The sequence below is a fragment of the Carica papaya genome, chromosome 7 (genome assembly GCF_054855325.1).
Source record: "Carica papaya isolate Zhongbai chromosome 7, ASM5485532v1, whole genome shotgun sequence".
Lineage (NCBI taxonomy): Eukaryota > Viridiplantae > Streptophyta > Magnoliopsida > Brassicales > Caricaceae > Carica > Carica papaya.
In genome coordinates this window covers 21,032,860-21,044,037 of record NC_142315.1, presented here as the reverse complement: position 1 = coordinate 21,044,037, position 11,178 = coordinate 21,032,860, and the positions used below count along the sequence as shown (strand labels likewise).

General features: G+C 33.8%; 1 long non-coding RNA gene across 2 annotated transcripts; it reads right to left on the bottom strand.

Moving 5' to 3' along the window:
- Positions 1–5,048: 5,048 nt before the first annotated feature.
- Positions 5,049–8,769, bottom strand: LOC110811304 (uncharacterized). 2 transcript variants are annotated; one of them, XR_015813489.1, is made up of 2 exons: positions 8,557–8,769; positions 5,049–6,772 (listed from the first exon to the last, which is right to left on the bottom strand). It is a non-coding gene; the product is annotated as an uncharacterized LOC110811304 (long non-coding RNA). The 2 variants fall into 2 exon arrangements; XR_015813490.1 differs by having other exon boundaries at positions 5,049–6,391.
- Between the last annotated feature and the right edge of the window lie 2,409 nt (positions 8,770–11,178).

Genomic DNA, 11,178 nt, shown 5'->3' with positions numbered 1-11,178 from the left:
GGCCATCTCGCAGAAGGGCCCCACGGGTTTTATTTATTAAAAAAAAAGGGGAGTTATCAAATTATAGAGAAGGGTGGGGTCCACATGGAAAAGGTCAGAGCCGAAGGGGGTTGCATTGCATTTTGTCGTGAGTGAGAAAGGAAGAAGATGTGATGGTGGTGGGTGGGGACCACAAGATGCTCGAGTGCACAAGTTGGCGTTCCAGATAAGATCCCAGAAGAGAGAGCTCTTCGCTTATTAAAATTAATATTTAATTATTAAATATGTTTTTTATTCAAGTCTTATATTTTTTCCACCTTTTTTAAAAATTTAATTTCGATCTAAACTAATTTACTTATATTTTAATTTAATTCATATTAAACATAATTTTTTTATTTTAATCTTTCTTTAGCAAAGTTTAAAAAATGACGTTTGAGACGCCTCCGGTTTAATGTTGAGTATTTTAAGAATATTTTTTATAAAAATCAGAATCAAAATCTACAATTTATATATTTAAACAAAAAAGTAGAATCTATAGCTTCTTAAAAAATAATTTTTTGTATTTGATAAAAATTTAAAAATTATTTCTATTAAATATATATTTTCTGTTTTTTAAATAATAACACTTTTTAACCAATTTTATTAAATATCAAGTAATTTTTAATTAAAATTATTATTGCTGAAAAATTATTTTAATAGTATTTTTAAAATTTACAATATAAAATATAGTCATTATAAAAACTCCTTAAATATTGATTTTATTTATTTTGATATTTTCTCGGTTTTACAATTAGATTACTTAAAGAAACATGTTTCTTATCTATTTTAATTAGCACTAACATATTATGTTAGCTTATTTAAAATTTGACTAAGTTCTTAGTCTTGTAAGATGTTCAATTTCAAGTGTGAGAAAAATATATTTTGCCATAAGAATATGATATTTTGTAATATCCTGAGCCTAAAATTTTATTAAAAATATTTAATTTTAATCTTTTAATTTTTTTTTTGAAATACATGAATTTTGGATATATTTGAAAATAATTTCAAAAAGAATGGGCTAAACTGGAATATAAAAGAAAAAATAAAAGTAAGGGTCAAATCGCAAAAAAATGAAGAAAAACGGTCACGTCAGCAGCACGGCCAATTGCTGTGCGCTACGTGGCAGACACGCCAGCACGTGTTTTACGTGGGAAGTCACGCGAGTAATCCGCGTAATAAGCTGATCGAACAGTTCAGGGCCTCTTCTGCACGCATGAATGACCCAGATTAATTCCCTGGATAAGTACGATCGAACGGTCTGTGTACCTTCAATCAAATGGTCCGAATTTATTTCTTGAATAAGTGGGATTTGACAGCTAAGGTTGGTCTACGTGGGCCCGAATGGACGGCTCAGATCGAGAGGAGGGGAGTATTTAAACATTGCTTCGGAAGACCCCCAAAACCCTTGCCGCACATTTGCTGTCGAAGAAGAAGAAGAAGGGCGGTCGGAGGAGAAGCCAGCCACCGGCGCTGCTGCAACAGAAACCCAAATCGACGCCGATAAGTGCGATTTTCTCTCGTTCGTTCCGTTTTTTCATGTTAAGCCATCAAAAACACTTCTTGATGCAAGAAAACTAAAAAAAAAAAGCCATAAACAGATGGTGGAGCTCACCAGAGCTGCCACACCCGAAACCAAAAATGCTCAAGTGAACCCGAAATCCTCTCTCGTTCCTTTCGTTTCCCGACCCTAGGCTATCTAACATGTTTTTCGGTGCAGGGTAGTCGAAAGAAAGCTGCGACTGCGAGGAAGAAGCAATGAAGCTCGACGGAGCCACCGCATCAGAAAGCCAAAACCACCAGTAAGCTTCAAAATTTTTTTTTTCTCGCCGATAGACACCCCTTAATCATTATTTAAATAGTTTTTATCAGGAACCGACGGAAAACGGCCTGACCGAGAGGAGGAACCACTGTAAAAGGAGGAACCGTTGTAGAAGGAGGAACTGGCGGTAGAGCATGGCGGGGCTGCCATGTTGGAACCTTAAAACGACCTCCTCGTGAGCGTTTTGCCCATTTTGACCATTTTTCATGTATTTTTATGCAATTTTGACGTAAATATTGTTTTAACAGAAAAATCTAAAAAATTTAGGAACCAGTAACCGTCATGAAGCGTAGTAAAAAAGGTAGTATTCCAGACACCGACTTAGGGTAAGAATCCCTCACCTTTTTTTTTTCTGTTCGGTAAAATTGAAGCTAAACTGATAAATAAACAAAAAATTTAGTTAATCTGTGATTCTCTAATTGATAAAAGTATAAGTTGTTAATGAAGTAAGTAACTGGTCAGTTTGTGTTTGTTTGAGTCCTTAATTGTAGTTAATATTCCTACAGTTATTATTATATTATTTTGTGTACTATACTGTTTATTTTGATATGTTTGTTATAAATTCTACGACGGACACGGTAAGGCTCCCTATGCGTTTTGTCCATTATCCAGTCGTGTATTTAACATGTTTCTATCGGTATGATGCATTTTTATTTCATGTACTTACTTTTAAAATGTGAAGTCATGTGTTGTGATATAGATATATAGGCCATTAGGGCTAAATAGTAAATGAAATAGAGCATATGCATAAATTAATTGTGTCAAATAAAAAGGGTTTATTGGGTGACTTGGGAAAGAGTGAATGAACTTGGTGCATAAGATAAATCCTACCGTGAACGTTACCCTCAGTCGAACGGGATTGAGAAGTCTAATACAAGAAAAAGTTGAAAATTATTTTGATTACATTTATACCGGACGATATAGTGAAGAAGTTATATATTTTAAGTACCCATTACTATACGAGATATGGGAATGACCGTTTGATTAATAGAATGAATATTTAGTCAACGTTTAGTGGGGACCCATATGGACCCCCAAGGACATCGATAGGCAAGTTAAAATGATAAAAGTGAATAAGATCGGAACTCATCTCTGGAGAATAATGAAAGGTTAATTATTGCATGTCTTTTAGAATACGTAATATAGATCACTATTATGATTCTTGTTTCCATAAATGACATTTAGGAATTTACAGGTGAGTTAAGAAAATTAACATTTTCAATTAAACGAGTTTTATTTAAAAATGAGCTCAATTAGTTATTTTACGATTTCTATAAATATTTGATTTTCCATATCAGTGGTAAGATATTGATATTTTTACTGAGATAGTGTAGTTCACCATTTTAGATCAGGACGACCAAGACCGGTATTTTGAACAGTAAGAAAACTAGATAGAAGATTGTCTATCTGTTTTTCTAATTTCGAGCAGAGGTTGATCACATTAGTTTTCTTTATTATTCTTTTTCATTGATGTTCTTTAGAGGTATTTATGTACCCCTATTGAGCGTTTTTAAGCAAGCTGTGCAAGGAATGTAACCCTAAATTCTAAATTAATTTAACTAATTTATAAATTTTAGTATTATTTTATTCCGCTATTTTCGGATATTTACATATTTTATCATAATTTTTAAATTGCATAGAATATATATTTAATATTTTGTCATAGTAGTAAATATTATGTATTAAATAGGGATATTACAAAATTATACTTAATTATGACAAAATTTGTTGAGTATGCTCACAGATTTACTTCAAAATATTATTTTATAGTTAATAAAATTAATTTATTTAACTTTTATTCCCATAGTTGTAGCAATTAGAATTGGCTAACGTACCTTATATATGAGGTACAATGTCAAAAATGGTATGGAAAATTAACTTTTTTTTTTTTTTGGGATAATTGCTTAAAAATCACATATAATACTTAAAGAAAAGACAAAGATATTCTTGAAAAAAAAAATTCTTTTTCTTTTGTTTTTGTTATTATTTCTAAATACTCACTCAATAAAATTATAGTTTCTTTAATTATTTAAATTTTAATTATCCTCTAATTTTCTTTTTCAATTTATTAGGAAAAAAGCCAGTTGCATTGCATCTTTGATCTTATCAACAGAGGCTTTGGATAATTATCGTAATAATATAATTCCAAAAAAAAAATAAATAATAACAAAAAAAAGAGTAATGAAGGAAGGGCACGTGCCGAAGAAATTTAAGGCACGAGCGACGGGGACACTCGTGAGTCTTGTGTGACAAGCTGTAGCTTCAGCTTTCCGTACTCTCTTAAATAAAATAAAATAAAATAAATTAGAAAATTTAAATATATATTTCAGGAAACTTAGAAAAGCTGCTCACGGCTCTTCACTTGCCTTTTTCTGTCATCTCTCTGAGCGTGTACAGTCTGTAATCAACATGTGTTGTTTACTTGCTTCTTGTTAATTATTACCTTACACTATTTTTTTACAGGGTAAATCAAATTGCTATTTACATCAAATTATAAATACATTTCTTACCTCTTTATTTACAAAATATATTATTATTATTATGTACTTTTTTTAATTATTCTTCTATTTTCTCTGTTATTTAAACCAGTTATGACAAAATATATAATATAAATTAATTCAATCTGCTGCTAATCCCTTTAAAATATTTCATGCGTGTAAATTATTGCATGATTAGATTTGCGACAAACTTTCAGACACTAAAAATCTTAATTTAATCACTTACTTATTTTTGCTTAATAACTTAGTTTTTATATTTTGTTACCGCAAAACTTATTAATTTGAACAAGTCCAATAACAGTAGAATGACTTTCATAATTACAAGCACTAGACTAAGTTTTTCCTTGTTAATTACAGTAGAATCAAACAAAGTTTTATATATGTCTATAATCCTCCTACTGAGGTTTCCCCTCTCTCCATGAGTTTTCTCCCATTCAGTAAGGGTTTCCATATTTCTTTTTCTCTCATCTTCTTTTCATCATATTCAATCTCTCCTACGGACTCTGTTGTTTCACTAGTCGTATCGTTGGGGAACTAATATGCATGCATGCTCCTAAGCTGCATGTGAAGGGGAAAAATAAAAAGCAAGTGTGTAGCTCTGACATCTTGGAACACGTAATATGGCAATTACATGCATCGGCATCAAAAGAAGATAATAAATTTCCAGTCAATACACAATTAAAACTTTTGGCAATTAAAGCAATTCATGCAAATAACGAGGAACTTTTATTATTTATCATAAGCAAGTGCTCAACTAATATTTAGAGGACATTGAAAGGTGTAGAAATTCGTTCATTTGCTCGTTTGAGCTAGAGGATAATAAGAAATGCATCTGTTGTATTTGGTGCATGGAATGCAAAAGGAGCTCTAATTATTGTGAAGGATTGTAAGCGTGATTTATCTTTAGATGAAATAAAGTTCAACGATATGACTTTCTAGGTTCACATATTCGGTCTCCCATTGGCCTGTTTAACAACTCAAATGCATGAGCAATTGCTATGAAAATAGATCAGGAAATGGATATCGATTTTCCTGGAAAGAAGGGACATGGGTTGATTACAGTCGAGTCAATGAGTGTGTTGACATATTTAAATCCCTGCTTCCCGGCCTCTTTCTAGTAAAGCAATATAATCCTCTGCATTGGATACAATTTAAGCATGAATCTATTCTAGACTTCTGTTATCATTATGGCAGGCTTGACAATGAGAGAAAAGATTGTAAGCAAGAGAAAGTCTCTATTATTCAAGCTCCATCAAGCCTATGACTCAAGCATTATGGCCCTTTGGTACGAGCTGATGCCGGTTTCTAATAGCACTAAATTTTGGCAAAACAGAAACTAGGCTAAGGAAGATTAAATCCATGATACAGAAGAAATTACTGACATTAGCAGCAAGGTATACTTCCTTGAATTTCTTGTTGACAGAATAAAGGAATATACATCTATGCCAAGGAAGTATCTCCATCGGGATCGACTCAGGATGACAGTGAGTACATGCAACCAATATTAAATGTTCATGCAGGGAGAAATAATGAAGGTGGAGGGATCAGGGAAGTATTAGACGAGGACACAAGGACAGATCGGAAATCCAGATTCATTCGCAATTAATGCTAGAGATCCCTCTACCAACCTTGTCCAACTAATGCTGACCAAAGAGGACCTCACTAAATCTGAACTGGGGAGATCTATAGACCACACTGAACACTCAAATACTGAGGTATAAGTTAAGTTCAAGTAAGTACTGTTGTCAGCCCAACAATGAAAAAGAGACCCTCAAGTCTTGATAGCTATAAAGCCCATGAAATTATGAAAAAGGATCTGGACCTGTTGAATGTATTTACACTAAATTTGCTTATTTATCCTTACATGAGCCTACTGGACCATCCACTCAAGCCTTTTCACGAGATCCCTCTTAAAGAATCTCTCTCAAGTGCAGAGCAAGATTTCTTGATAGGAGGCAAGGAATGACAGTAAACCAGGCAACCTCCTCTCTTAAAAATCAAAAGAAGGCAGCGAATACAGCCCAAATGCCTCCTTTTAAGCGATGAGTGTTTTTGCCTGAAATTGCAGACAATTGGTCAGATTCTGTAGTTCTCAGAATAAAGGCCCTTGTAAAACAATATAATCCTTTTCTGACTTTTCTCTCAGAAGCTAATGTTCAGATAGAAAAAATGGAAGTTGTTTTGAAGAATATAAAATTCTCAAACTTCATCATTCATGAGCCACTGAGATACAAAGGAAGGCTATGCATTGGCTGCATAAAACTGAGAATCCTAAATGGGAAGTTTCAGGAATCTATGACCATCTGGTTGTCACGAAACAAAAGACCTTTATTGCTAAGCTACTTCTATTAGGTAATATAATCCATCTTCCTCGCTTCTCATGGGTGACTTTAACATCACTTTAGTGGATCACAAACGCAATTTCCCCGCAAGGAACCTGGAAGGTAATTCTGACTTATTATTTGGAGATAGTTAATTCTCTAGAACTGATGGATCTAAGCTATACTGGTAAGCCATGAACATAATATTAGAGAGTAAAGAAACTCAGAAAAGTGAAGTAGAAGAAGAAATTACTTCTTTATTTATTGATTCATGGAGATATAGCTCTCCTAGCATCTTTATATACAAAACAGAATACTAAAGCTACCTGCCAGTTCATCTAAAACTGAAACTACCTGCCAGCTCATCTAACTAATTTTAACAACAGCTGACTCAGCATAACAATTCTACAAGCCACACAGATAGGAGGTTGGACTTGCTAACAGTAAGGTTAGATTGGGAGTTTACCATAATTAACTGGATAAACCTATTAGCAGATTGTAAAACTTCATCATTTGCAGGCAATTTTCTCTGATCATTCTCCTTTACTTTTAGAATTAATGTTAAGCCTGGCAAAAGTAAGCTAATCAGATTTGAAGAGGTATGGTTGAGGGATAACACTTGTTGGAAAGTGATAGAAGATGCTTGGAATATTTGGCTCCAGGGTTCAAAAGCATACATCTGTCACCAGAAAATCAAGAATGCTAGGAGAGCCTTAATGCTATGGAACCAGAAGCAATTTGGTCATATTTAAACCAAAATGAGGACAACAAGAAGACTCAAATTCATTAAACAAATAGATCCAACTGGTTCCAATTTGGTTAGAGAAGCAAAACTCCAATTTAAAAGACTGGAAATGATGAAAAAAGAAGAGATTTTACGGGAATGAAAAGCCAAAAAAGACTAGCTTGAGCAAAGGGACCTTAATACTAAGTTTTTCCATGCAACTGGAATTGCAATGAAACTTGGAAATGCTATTTAAAAGATTGAAGATGATTCTGGTAATACTTGCACAAATAAAGGGCATATTATAGTTCTTTAAGCTGAAGAGAATGCAACGGCCATACGAGTCCCAAGGAAACAAAAAATTCTGGATACTATTAAAAGTATTGGGGCTCGTAAAGCCCTAAGCCCAGATGGAATGCCAGGGCTGTTCTATCAGGTCTTCTAAGATACAATCAAGAAGAAAACAGTTGAGGCTGTTCAGAATCTTTTTGGACTTAGATCAATAATGCGGAAGATCATTCCTATGTAATTGCCTTTTGTCAAAGGCTGGAGAATTCAGGAGAACGCTATAATAGCACATGGAATGATCCATTCTATGATGAAGAAAAAGAGCAAAATAGGTTGAGTAGCTCCAAAACATGACATGGAAAAGGCTTCAAAAGGAGTTGAATGATATTTTCTTTATCAAATCTTAAGGATTTTGGGAACTCCAAAAGAGGTCATGACATGCATCAACAGTTATTGTGTTTGGTTCAGGCAGAAACTAAATAGAGAGAAATCCTCAATTCTATTTAGCAAAAATTTAAGGAAACAAATGTAATATTCCTTTAAGAACTTTGCACTGGTAGGGAAATTCAAAACCGAGCTAGCTGGTTATAAGAGCAACTTTCTATCCACTGCTGGTTGATCTACCCTAATCAAGATCAAAAGAAGGCTTCTCATTATGGATGGCTCTCTGGAAATAAAAAATTTAGGAACAACAAAAAAGTACTATGGTGGCGTCTCCTGAACAAGTCTCTTCCAGGTACCAAATTCAGAACAATTATGATGCTCATGAAGTTCGGCTACAAACAGCAAACGAAGTAATAACTCATATATACTGTGATGCCGTGATTAACGAGAACACAACAACAATTTCTTGTATTTTGGAACCAAAAGTAAAGATTAATGGCATACCTAACACAGACCCTTTATACCGAAAGCTAAAATAAATTGTCTTCAGTGCCCGTAAAGCTTTTGTGATCGGCAGACGGCTGTCCAGACGGCGATTCACAGTGGGAACCCTCATATTGGAGGATGGAAAATATCCTACATGAAATTAGGACTCCGGGGAAGAACTTTGCTTTTTTTTCTTTGGTTGTAATCAGATGGACCTGACAACATAGTATTAAAAATGAACTTCTAGTATAGTCTAGTTTCAATTGATTTTTAATTTAAAAGGTGGTAAAAAAATTTGTTTTCTTATTTTAAAATATTATATAGATTAATTTAGATTAAAAATTATTTAGTTTAGTTGGTCTAGTGTGATTCAGTCTTTGCTTAATACTTATGTTGATTTGATTATCAATGTAAGAATTTAGTATGAGTTTTTTATATGGTCGAATCCAATTAACATAGAATAAACACTTGTAGTTTTAGTACCTAATTGCTTCTATATTTCTCCGATTTCATGTTAATGGTTTGGTTACTAGAACACATCCTTTAAGGATGTTGTTTATGGGTGTGTTTCTTTGTTTCAGAGATTAGGTTTGGTGGTGTTATATTCAAATTTTTTTAATATTTCATCTAAAGCCATAGTAATCCTTGGGTTTTAAGTGTCTAATTTAATTTATTAATTTTCTAACTAACAGTTAGAACATGATTAGTGGAAATAGGCTTAGAGAGTTACAACATTAATGGTTATTAGGAATTCTTCTAGTAGTAGATTCAATCATTAGTTTTGTTATGAATTATTATGGTTAGTTCTATTTCTTGTAAGCACATTTTATGTTCCTAAGAATTCAAGTGACTACTCTTAAGTATGGCCTTAAGATATGCCACTAGTTTATTACGCTATCATTTCCTCTTTTTGGTTTGAAGAGAGAAATTCTCTAAGTGTGGTGATTAGGGTTCATCACGCTTCCGTTGCACCACTATGATAACATAAATTTCGAAGGTTTGACTTGATAATGACTTGTTGTGGTGAGGGTTCACTAAGGTCTTACTTTTTATTTGCAGAAATTTTACTTAGAAATGACAGGGACTCTTATAAGGAAAGATTTTAGTTAGGCGTTGCTTATTTTATTTATTAGAATGGTTTCCTATCTCCTAAGCATATGGTTATTCAACTTCTTAGGATTTTGAATTGTTATTATAATCTAATGCGGAACTAGGACAAGAATTTTGGAACAATGAGGGCATATGTTTTTTATAAAGGAATTCAAAGAGAATTATTAAAAAAACTGGGATGGTTTTTTGGCTCCTCAAGAATATAAGAATTGTTGTTAAAGTGTATTTAGTTGGGGAATTTTCTCTTGTTCTTGGAATTTTTTTGTTCCTATTGAGACCTTTTCCCACATGAGAGAATTTATTTTTTGATGGAGGTATTTTCTCATGGTAGGGGATTTTCTCTTGCTTGGGGAATGTTTCTCTCACATGGGGAACTTTTTCCACTTAGGGGGATTTCTCCCACTAGGTGGATTTCCCCCACATGGGAGATTTTCCCATCAATGTGGGGGATTTCTCACTAACATGGGAGATTTTCCACCAATATTGGAAAATTTCCCACATTAGGGGGGGAGGGGGGTTTCTCCATTTAAGAAATTTCTTCCCTTCTTGGGAATATTTCTTTGCTAATATAGTCCTTAAGAAATTTCTTCCCCGCATGGGAATATTTCTTTGCCAATATAGTCCTAAGACTCCACAACAATGCTTAAACCTCATCTACAAGGGATGGTCTTAGGTTCGTGTTGCTTTTATTCCACATGTGACGGCCTGCAGTGTAACGACCCCGGAAATTAAAAGAAAATGTATAAATTTATTTTAAGTGCGGAAGCGAAATAAAATAGTTTATGATTAACATCCCTTACACAATAACCAAAACGAATTAAACGTATGAAAGAATAAACTAACTAAAGAAAATACTATGAATGAATACTATAAGAAAAACTAATAAATTCTTAAGTTTCTACTAGCCGTCTTCCTGTGGAACGGGCTCGGGAACCAAGTTCTCATGATCTGAAATGGTTAAGTAAAGAATGAGCTACACTAGCCCAGTAAAAATGTCACACTATCTCATTGTCACAGAAGTAAATGTTGGTAGAAAATAAAAATGACAAATGGAGCATAATTTATAACAAATTTATTTATCAATAATAAAACTCTTTACTGTCCACTTACCTCGGTGAGATTCATGAAAACAATAACATTATAAACATTATAAGATCATACACACTTTGTAACATAACACATATCATACTCTTGTATTTCAATCATCAGCCAACAAATTTTCTTTTTTATCAGCCTACTAGTATCCATGGGGATCCATATGGGTCCCCGCTATACGTGAACCATTCACCTTAATTCCAAGGCCGTCCCCATACCCCATCCGGTATAGGCACCAAAACCATAAACCTCAATACCCCGTCCGGTATGAGGGTGAAGCGGGCCGTCCCCATACCCCGTCCGGTATGAGCGCCAAAATATTTAAAGTCTCCATACCCCGTCCGATATGAGATACCACATTCCCGGTAGGGTTCCTAATAGACCCGGTCCGTCCACCATCTCCCAAGATATCTAATGAGACTGTCGACTTATCCA